General features: G+C 30.7%; 1 non-coding gene across 1 annotated transcript; it reads left to right on the top strand.

The window, feature by feature from the left end:
• Nucleotides 1-11,360: 11,360 nt before the first annotated feature.
• LOC132684415 (U6 spliceosomal RNA) lies at nucleotides 11,361-11,467 on the top strand. Its single transcript, XR_009612638.2, has one exon. It is a non-coding gene; the product is annotated as a U6 spliceosomal RNA (small nuclear RNA).
• The last annotated feature ends 292 nt before the right edge of the window (nucleotides 11,468-11,759 follow it).

Genomic DNA, 11,759 nt, shown 5'->3' with positions numbered 1-11,759 from the left:
TTTAGTGGTATATAAGAGTAGGATTGATTCATCTATCTTAATTTTATGCTTATTAACCTTGTTAAATCAAATATTTCAATTTTTTTGTAGTTAGACATTCACAATTATGTTGTCTTAAATCTCAGCAGTTTTAGCACAACTTTTCTAATCCTCATGTATATTTTTTTCTTGTCTTAATGTACTTGGTAAAATCTAGAGTACAATATTGAGTGAAAGTGATAATCACACATTTTTTTTGTTTTTGCTTCCAACATTTGAGTAATATTGTCAATAATTCATAATTAAACATGATGCTTTTGTAGGATTTTGTATGGTTTCTCCATACTAGTTAAGGAAATTTCTAATTTCCTTCTATTTCTTGGTTCATGAGGTTCTTTTTTCTTCTTTTCTGAATGGATGCTGAATTTTACAAACTATGATTTATATCCGATATTTCAGAATATTATCTTTAGTTACTTTTAAATTTTATTTTTACATTATTTTTATCTATTATTCTGATCACATAGTAAATCTTACTGATTGAATTAAAATTGTTAAGTGACCTTTACATTATTGAATAATGAAATAAACCTAATATTAACACTAGTAATTAGTGACACTGAGTTTGTTCTGCTAATCTTTTGATCATTGTCCTGTGAGCAATGCTTAATATATATCAATTAAGTCGATTCTGTCAATCATGTTCATATTTCATGTTTAAAATAGTTAATGAATTTTGTTTCTTTGTCTATCAGTGACAGAAACAGTCTACCTACAACACCCAGTTTGTATATTTCTTCTTATCTATGTCCATTTTGCTTCGCATATTTGGAAGCTATGTGTTAGATGGATGCAGACTTGAAGTTGTGTATCTCCCTGATGGATTCACTTCTTCATTTTAAAGAAATGCCCATCTGCATATCTGCTAATTCTTCTATCCTAAATTCTATCCTGCCTTCTGTTATTGCATAACTCCCACCTCCCTTGGGATAATGTATTAGTTTTCTATTCCTGCTTTAACAAATCCATACACTCAGTGCCTTAAAGCAATCAAATTTATTCTTCTTTTTGTTCTGCAGTTTGGATGTCCAAAACCAGTTTCACTGAGTTAAAATCAAGGTGTTGATGGAAGAGTGTAAGAGGATTACTGCTTTCTTGCCATTTTAAAATCTTTGTGGCCCCTGGATCCCTTGACTTATGGCCCTTTCTTAATGTCACTATAACCATTTGCTTCTATCATCTCATCCTCTATTGCCCATCTGATCCTTCTGACTCCTTTAAATAAATATCCTTTCATTATATCAGGGCAACCCAGAAAATTCATGATAATCTTCCCATCTCAAAATGTTTAACTTAATCACATCTGCAAAGTCTTTTTTTGCAATATAAGGGAATATTTACATGTTCCAGGGATTAGAACACAGACATTTTGAGAAAGGGAATTATTTAGCCTAAAACAGTGTTTCATAGCATAACTCTTCCCATTCCATTACTTTCAAAATTACTGATTACTTATATTGAATGTGTGTATCTTAGTTGTATTATTCTGTGTATTCCAATGAAATATTGTTGTGATATATATTTTTAATATACAACTTAATTTTTGTGTTATATTATTCTACTTGTTTTATGTTATTTTTTTGCTCCTTTGCTTTCTTTGGGATTACTTGTTTTTACTATTCATTTTTCCTACTATGACATGTTAACACATTCTTTCTAGATTATTTAGTGGTTATCTAGAAATTATGACATGTCCCATTTAGTTGCTAAAGTCTAATATTAATTAGTACATCTACCATTTATTGAAAAGTGCATGATCTTAGAACACTTTAACTCCACTTTGCCCTAAACCTGCATGTTATTTTATGTAGTTTTTATTTTTACTCATATTTTAACCTCTACAAAATCTTATTTTATATAGTCTATGACAATTTATATTTTCTGCATACCCACTCTATCACTTTATACTCATTGCTCTCTATATTTCCATGCTTCCATCTGATATAATTTTCCTTTCATCTCTGTTTTTTTTTAACTGCAGACTTGCTAATAATGCCATTTGGGGTTGGACAATATTTCTAAGTTAGCTTCATCTCTGAAAGATTGGTTTTTGCTCATATGGGGCTTTGTGTGGGTAGTTATTTTTTTCCAGCAGTTTGATGACACTGCCCCCCCTCTCTTCTGCTTGGTTCTATATTTGAGTAATCAATCATCAGTTTCCTCATGTCTTTTGAAAATAATATGATTTTATTTTCTGGCTCTCTTATAAGATTTGTTTTCATTAGGTTTAGTATTATGTGCCTTGGGGTGGTTTTTCTCTGTATTTATTCAATTTGGTTTAAAAAAACTAAAATCAGTTATTTATTGTGTCATCAGTTTCCAAATATTCTTAGACTTTATCTCTTCCGTTATTCATTTTCTGTCAGATGCACTATCTTCTTTTAATCTTGAACTCCAATTACATGATTATATGATACCCTTTAATATGGTAGTTAATAACAGGGAGTTGGCAATCATATGGATTAAATTTGCACCTATGCTCTTTTTTTACTAGTTCTGACAGTAGGTAATTGTTCACCTGTCAGTTTCCTCATAGGTAAGTGGAAGATCATAATTCCACAGACACTAACTGCTGAGTAAATATTCAACAAGAAATACCTGTAAAGCATTTAGGACACACATTTTGTTTCCTATATAGCAATATAGCTTTTCATATACCAAATAGACTGAGTATATTATAAATTGCTTTAATCAGCATCTCTTTATTTCTTATACTCTTATTACCTTTTGTGTGTGTGTGTGTGTGTGTGTGTGTGTGTGTGTGTGTGTGTGTAACATGTAGTTGCATTACCATTGCACTTAATCTGAACTGCAGTCCAAATACCTCAATATAAATTAACTTTCTTCTATGAGGTGAGCTTATAATCTATGATTATACTTTCCAGACGTTATTGGTCAGAGCAGTAAGTCAAAGAAGGAAATCAGAGAAGTAATGTGATATTATAGGAGGAGACCAGAGAGTACATGGTCCAGAGCATTTTCCCTGCCCAGATTTTGCTGATTGTTGGTCTGAAGGATCCTTAGGAATTTAATAGATAACATCAACTAACCAAAACTATCAAAGACAAGAGGATTTAAACAAAGCTTTCATGGAATAATACTACTATTGAACACTCCTATAAAAACCGATTGCACAAAATAACAAGTATTAATAATTAAGGATATTGTTTATTTCTGTGTTCATATTAACCAATTCATTTTACATTCATATCAAATAATTCATTTTGAAAATGTATGTTTGCTAAATTCAATTAAAATTAGTATCTCCAATTGAACTAAATGTATAATTAGTACCTTTCAAAAACTAGTGTAGTTATTCCCTTAATTCCATGACTTCTGTTTTAGTCATTAAGCTATATATGCATTATACATGCCTGTGAATAAAACCAGTGGAGCATTTCTATTTCAGTTTTGCAATGATAATTGGGACTTAATTAAAAGAGAAAGATATACAAAGTTATTGATTAGTTTCCTACAGATTAAAAAAAAAAAAAAAAACATTTGTTTCTCTCCATTCTGTGTCTACATACAAAAATATATAAGAATATTGCCATAGAGTATATTGCTTACATTGGCTTTGGAAAATAATTTTCTGTGTGATCTTTCTAGTGAGCATCAAAAATTAAAAAAAAAAAACAAACAAGTTTTCAAATATGTCTGTACTGTGGATTTTATATATTTAAAAAACAAATAAGCAAAGAGAATAACTTTGGGAGCAACCTCCCTAAGTAGATTACTTTAAGAGCACAAGAAAAAAAATTAAGCAGTTTTCAGCCAAATATTTTGCTTTGATTAAAATGTCTTCCGCTCTCAAGAAGAGAACCAGAAGTCAATATCTCTGATGAACATAGAGGCAATTATCCCTGTCTCTCTTTTTTAGCATGAAAAAAATGGTTTCTGTTTTTTTCTAGTTTTTATTTTGATTATTGCCATTTTTTTCTAACCCAAATTTTATTTTTAAATTTGTATTAAATAAATTAACTCTTTTATCATTTTATGAATTGAAAATGTTTTCCATGTTGGTATGTAAGTTTATATTTTAGTAGGCATTTTATAATGCTATGTAAGTTTAAAGTTGTGAGTAAAAAGGATAGAAAAATGTTTCCTACTCCTGAGGAATAACCTCTTAGATAACATCATACCATTTTAACATTACATTCTATATTTTTAGATTCCGAATGAATTTATTCAAGCTCATGAACTTGCTAAGCATTTCTTAAATTAGAATTTTCTATCTTATCACAGCTAATATAGATATCAGCATATTAGATATATTTTCTCATGAAAATTATTTTGTAACATTTATAGATTTCATTAAATTATTGCACTATACTTTATAGAAACGGAATGTGAGTATGTTGGCAGCCATCCATGAGGCACTTTAATGTATAATGTACTCAACCTTCTTTTTCTATCATTTTTATCATTAAACTATTTATAATGAGTAACATATAGTCCCATAATTTAATTGTATAAATTGAGGAATGTTTAGATGATACTAGTAATTCAATATGACTCAGAATGCAACAAATACATTTGAGAGAATTTTTAAGGTAACGATTATATTAGTGCCTTGAAAAATTGTTGAATTTTCTAAGAAAAAAAAAATCTGATGATGGCTTATCCAAACTATCTGAAATGGCTTTTGTCAAACTCATGATTAGTATGTCCATTAACTAATCTCCATTGTATGAAATAAAGAAAATACAAACCAAAAAAGTCAATTTTTAATCAGTTGTTCAAAATATCCTAGTTTAGTCACCTGTGGGTATAGTAATTTTTATTCTATTTAGCAAATTTTATTATCCGAAAATGTATTGGAAAACCACTATTTAGTTCTGGAAAAATAAACCTGAAAAAAAACCCTTAAGGACAGAAATTTTCTTTTTTCTCAGCTTTATTGAAATATAATTGACTTACAATATTGTGTAACTTTAAGGTGTACAATGTGTTGATTTGATATACTTACATCATGCATAATGATTACCACAGTAGTTTTAATATAGTTACATCATCTCACATAATTACCATTTATTTTCTATAGAGAGAACACTTAAGGTTTACTCTCTGAGAAACTTTCAAGTATAGGGGAGCCCAGGTGGCTCAGGTGGTTAAGTGTCCAACTCTTGGTTTTGGCTCAGGTCATGATCTCAGGGTTCATGTGTTCCAGCCCCAGGTCAGGCTCTGCACTGATAGTGCGGAGCCTGCTTGGGATTCTCTGTCTCCCTCTCTCTGCCCCTGTCCCACTTGCACTCTCTCTCTCTGTCTCTCTCTCTCAAAAATAAATAAATTAACTTTTAAAAGAAGAAACTTTCAAGTGTTTAATACAGTATTGTTAACTGTAACTATGATGCTAAATGCTAGATCCCCCAAACTGACTCATTTTATAATTGGAAGTTTATACCCTTTAACCAATATCTCCTCATTTTCCCAATCCCCTAGCTCCTGGTAACCAGGATTCTAGTCTTTGGTTTCTATAAGTTCAGCCTTTTATATTCTATATATAAATGATATTATATAGTACTTGCCTTTATATATCTGCTTATTACACTTAGCATAATATACTCAAGGTCCATCCATGCTGTTGGACATAGCAGGATAGGCAAGAGATTTTCTAGTATGTTAATCCCCATACCTAGTCCATGTAAACCCACAAATATTTTTTCAGAATAGTGAATGTTTACTTACCTCAAGTGACTTCTTTATTAAAAGTCCTTCTACAAATCTTCTTTTCTTAAAAGAAGATCTCTATCGTCTAGGAGGGAAATACCTTAAAAAGTGAGACGACTGATCAATCTGTTGGTGATTGATAGATGATAGGTAGATAGATAAGATAGATGACAGATGACAGATAGATAACAGATAGGCAGACAGATACAGGTTAGTACAAGAAACAAACATCTTTGTGGTCTATAAAAGGAAAGCCCCTGAAGAGTTGAGCCTAAAATATTATAACTTATAATATAAAATATTATAGAAAACTATTGTGGTCCAACTTCATAATCCTAATAAACAGAGTCTGTGGACTTGTTTCTAACTTGGCAGAGATAATTACTCTCCAATGTTTAAATTTGGAAATGAAGTGTCAAATAACTTTAGGTAAAACCCAAGACCAGATCTTGGTCTCTTGTTTGTATAAGCCCAGAAATGAACCTTTTATGTGATTCAGAGCCTAGAACTTAGCTGTTAATGTGAGACTAGCTAAGAACTGTGAACAATAAAAAGCCAACTCATTGACAATGTTTATACCATCTTATAGGCAAACATCCCTTTAGAAGATCCTAACAGACAATGAACTGTCACATAAAAATTTCAAAATACACAAGGAACACAAGCACTCATAGACACACACACACACACACACACACACACACACACACACACAGAGGCATGAACAGGTCAAACAAAATGTGGTGAGAAGAAATTAGATACTCTTTAAAAAAAGAAAAGAATTACATATTACATATAGAACTAATTACATATAGAACTACATATTACATATAGAACTAATTACATACAGAACTACATATTACATATAGAATTATATATTACATATAGAACTAATTACATATAGAACTGTTAAGTGTCAAGAAATATTGAGACAATTCTCAAATGGAAGAAATGAAGTTTTGCCTTCCAGATATCAACCATTAAGTATGGGGATAATTTGCTACACAGTAATAGGTAATTAATACACTGAGATTCTAGTCATTGTTCTAGATTATGCATTTTAATCATGATTCTGGTCCACTAGTAGCTCAATATTCCTGGAGGAGTTGTTTATTTGTTTTAAATTTTACTTTTCTTTGTACAATTGTTATATTTAAAGTGACTTCCAAATAGAAAAAAATGAAATTTATTAGCCTAAGTGTATACTTTCTTGTAGCCAAAAATAATTTTATGAACATTTTAATAGAAATGACCTTAAGTAGTAAATGGCATTTTGAAATAACTACATTAAATGTTCATTATTTTATAAATAATTATAAACCCAGTTGTAATTATTTCTAAAGAAGGATCCCAGTCCCACATAAAAAAAAGACAATTCTTCCAACAACTGGTTTTCATTTATATAATTCCCAATTTCCTAAATAGTAAAATGATTTATCTAAATCACAAAGTGTTACACCATCTTGCCAACAGTTGTATCAATGTCTTATTATACTTTGCATATGAAAGAAGCAGAATTCTCAGATTTCCATTTCTGTTGATATCCACCACAGTTAGAAGTATATTTTAATTTGAATTAGGAAGTAAGTTTGAATTAATAAAAAGTAAAGAGAGAGTAATGCAGTATCTAGACATGCCTATATATGCTATGTTTAAATATTTTCTTATGTTATTTACTAATACTTGTTGATGGGTTATTTTTTAAGTCACATATACCATAAATATTTGCGGCATCTGAAACATTATGTTTTATGTTATAATTCTTATAACTAAATAATATGACTGACTATATAAACACCGCAAGGCTGTATCACGTGTAGCATGATTTTCAGTTGTTCCCATTTTGACGACTATAGAGGTGATATGATTTACTATTCTGTTCTTCTTCAGCCTCTGTTGATAACAATGGTCTGAATTTGTGAGCTCCATATTTGATTCATACAGGTAACACAAGAATAGAAGTAGTTCTGTGTAAGTTAAACCCTTCTCCTGGCAATAGTGGCATGGGAATCTTACCAAAGAATTAAACATCAAGTCTTTGCAGTGATCACCAACCCTCAATAATTTATAATAAAAAATAGAAATACTGAAGAGGGAACCCATATCTAATTCAAGTGTATATCTACCTTTAATATATGTTAATAATGCAAATTCTCAAAAGCTTTCCTTAGTATATTTTATGAATTATATTATTTTTTAAAATGTCGCCACCTGCTAGACACCAATAATTCAAACCATTTACCTTAAAAGAGGAACAGAAATACAAATTATATTTGTTTTTATGAAATTCATAATGATAGAAAAAAACTGCAAAAAAAAGAAAGGAAAAAAGTGCTTGGTTAGTCAACCAGTTAAATAGATGCTTTCCTAAGTTTGACACTAAAATGTTTTATTTTTAATTAATGAAACTCCTTGTTGATGAAAGTACATTTTCCATGCTGCTAGAAGTACTCACATTACCATTTATATTCCATGGAAATAAAATGCTTGTTCTTATAAATGTATTAAATATAGGTAGCTTAAAATGGTCTTTTTCATTTGATACATAGATCATACAGATGAGAGATGATAAATGATAGAGAGAGAGAGAGAGAGAGAGAGAGAGAGAGAGAGATAGCCTATATAATTTATCATGAATTATAAGAACATATTATTTTTAAAAATATCTCAGGCTATTTTTATTTTTATTTTTTTAATTCTAAAATTTTATGACTCAGATGGCAGATCCTGGTGAAAACTGAAGTCTTTGAATGACCATAACATTTCAAAGAGCAGAAAAAAACTTCTTCCAAAAATATGTGGCTGTTCAAACTTTCCTTCTTCATCCCAGTGACAAACTGGGAACATTCATCTGACGCTACCGTCGTTTTGTTCTCCATAATGCAGGTTACAATTTACTTCAGAAAGACATGAAGGACTTTTCTTCGCAAATAGCTGCAGTGAAAGAGGATTGTGTCTTCTATCTGTCTTTTTTTTTTTTTTTTTGCAAGATAAATGGAGCAGGTGTAGAGGAATTAATGAAGCAACTGCCAAATTGTAGGGGTCATTGGTGTGTTGAAAGCTATAAATTAGCCAGGTCTTGTGGGAAATTACCCTCTACCTCTATTGAGATTCTGCCATTTCTAAATTCAAGTTCTAGACAAGAGAAAAAGCAATTTGAAAGTGGAAAAGAAAAGTGCTAGTTAGCTTGCATTATTCAGGGTCAAACTAAGTGAAAAACACATAGTGGAATATTTCTAAATATTAACTTTACAATGAAATCCACCAATATAAATATAGTTAAGTTTTATTAATTCTAGAGAAGAAAATATAGTTTATGCTTAATTAAAATCATATTTCTATTGGTAGGAACAATTTAAAACTATTAGGAGTGCAATAGAAACTAGCGTTCGCAAAGATACTGATTTGTTGAATTCATACTAAATCCACTGTTTTTTCAGGGAACTGTTACAAGACTAAGGATTAAAAAGAATTTGAATTAAATATGAAATCACGGGATATGCTTCTTGCACTTTCTGCCTCAGACTCTCATTGTTAAACGAAACATCAAAGGGAAAGTACTTGTTTTTTTTAGATTTATTTCATTTTCAGAGAGAGAGAGGGAGAGAGAGAGAGAGAGAGTGTGTGTGTGTGTGTGTGTGTGTGTGCAGAGGAGAGGGGCAGAGAGCGACAGAGAGAGAGAGAGAATCCCAAGCAGACTCCACACTGTCAGCACAGAGCCCAATGTGGGGGTCCATCCCAGGACCCTGCAATCATGACCTGAGCCAAAATCAAGAGCCGGATGCTCAACCGACTGAGCCTCCCAGGTGTCCCGCAAGTGCTTTATTTTTAAAATACATTTTCTATAATAAACTAAAAGCTAAAAAAAGAAGACATTTGAAATTCTTTCAAAATAGTATTGAAATTTTATTCATATTGTTTCAAAGTTACAAAGAAGCCAAACAAGACTTGTAATGTAGCTATGAGGCAAGAAAAATAACTTACTTGCATAACAAGAAAACTTGCAAATTATGTTCTTACTAATATAGTGCTCTTCAGAAAATCTACAATTTTAGTTCAAATGTACATAAATCCTTGTAAAGTTCTCCAGAAATACAATATTCTACACATAAGGCAAAGACAGAAAGTACAGTTTTGTCTAGAAACTGAAGCCAAAATTAGTAAAAATTATGTATGTATCATAGGTTTCTTTATTTAGATGTCAAACATGTACATTAATGTTATACTGCCATTGACTGTGCAAGTATGCTCTACCAGTTTTCTTTTACTAATTTCCTGTTGATCACATTACTGTTTCTCTCTTCTCCAAAGTATACACTTCAATGTGTTTGATAAATATTTTACAATATGTCTGTATCATTTTAAATATATAGGATTTTAAGTTTTACTTTATATGTTGGAAAACATTTTTCATGTTTTCACTAAGCATTATGTTACATAGCATTATGTAATGTATGTACAATTATGTACTCCAACCATGTTGCACTTTTTATAAATTAACCGCTTATAATTGCTAAGAGTGTTGCTTTGTATGCATTAATCACATTTTACCTGCTTCCTCCCACTGCGGGGATGCACATTATTTCCAATAATCAATGTCACAAAACTACATAAAAGGAAAATCTCCACAAATGTTCCTTGTGGACGAGGGCAAGCATTTCCATTCATATATGTGCAGGATGAGTTACTCAACCCTAGAGTGAATATTTGCCTTAGTTCATTACATTCTTCTGAGGTTGACCTCCAGAATGGCTATATTGTTCTAGAGACTTGCAAGCATTATATGAAACATTCATTTCCTAAAATAGCAATGGACTTACCAGCTCTACAGATTTTCCCACTAGTGGATTTCCTGTTTATTTAATATTCCTAATTTTGTAATATTTACTTTGGGTATATGGAGGACAACTTTTATATTCCAAAGATTAATTCATTTTCAGATTTATATGGCACAAATGTTTTCTCATACTGTTACCGTACTCTTAAGAAAGCTGTCTTTGAACAGAAATTCCTATTTTGTATGTATGTAGTCAAGTTCATGATTTTACTTATGATATATTCTTTGTGGATTTGTTTAATACATGAATCTCTATCCTTACATAATAATTAATTGTCTGAATTTTCTTTGATTACACTAACAGTTTTTTCCTTCACATTTTGACAGTCAGTGGGGTGTATGTTTTGTATATAACATAGCATAAATGTTTAGCCCTAGTTTTCTGTAAATAATTTTTGTCCTAAATGATAACTTTTCTTCCCAAATGATTTAGTAAAAATTCATCTGTTTCCCACTGACATGTGGTATCACTTTTACCATGTTAAAATTTCTTATATGTACATTTATCTAGTACTGAACTTTCAATACTGGTTCATTGTTAATGTCACCGACAGGACTATATTGTTTTTACTATTATTTTGTGATAATCATTATTCATGAACTTTACACATCTATAAAATTTCTCGGGTAAATTGTTGAGGTCCTCAGTAAAATCTTCCTATTACTGTAATAAGGATTACATTTAATCTATTGATCAATGTGGAAAGAAATAAAATATCATAATGTTAAATAATTTCATCATGAAGAAAGTATAATTTTTTATTTACTCATCATCATTTATGTATAGCAATAAAGTTTTAAACCTTCTCATCCTGTGCTCACTTCAGCAGCACATATACTAAAATTGGAATGATACAGAGAAGATTAGCATGGCCCTGTGTAAGGATGGCACCCGCACTTTATCAATCCTATCATCCTTTTATTGTCCTCCACATTCATTCTTTCAACATCCTATCCCCTACTTAAAAGTTAAGACCCTTCAACATCTAAATTGTCTTCTTACTACTTACACCCCGTATTTCATCATTATGAAACCTTACTTACATTATAAAAACCTCATTTACCACAAAGCACTATCTTCATGATGCAAGTCTGAAAAAGCCCAATTCATGTCTACAGTAGGACAGCCAAATGTGGATGGTAAAGCAAATATGAAACCTTCAATAGTCTTACTTTATTTTTTAAAAAAATGTTTTAATGTGTATTTATTTTT

The sequence above is a fragment of the Panthera onca genome, chromosome C2 (assembly GCF_046562875.1).
Source record: "Panthera onca isolate mPanOnc1 chromosome C2, mPanOnc1 haplotype 2, whole genome shotgun sequence".
NCBI lineage: Eukaryota > Metazoa > Chordata > Mammalia > Carnivora > Felidae > Panthera > Panthera onca.
The sequence above is the reverse complement of the archived record's forward strand: the minus strand, read 5'-3'. Positions and strand labels throughout refer to the sequence as shown.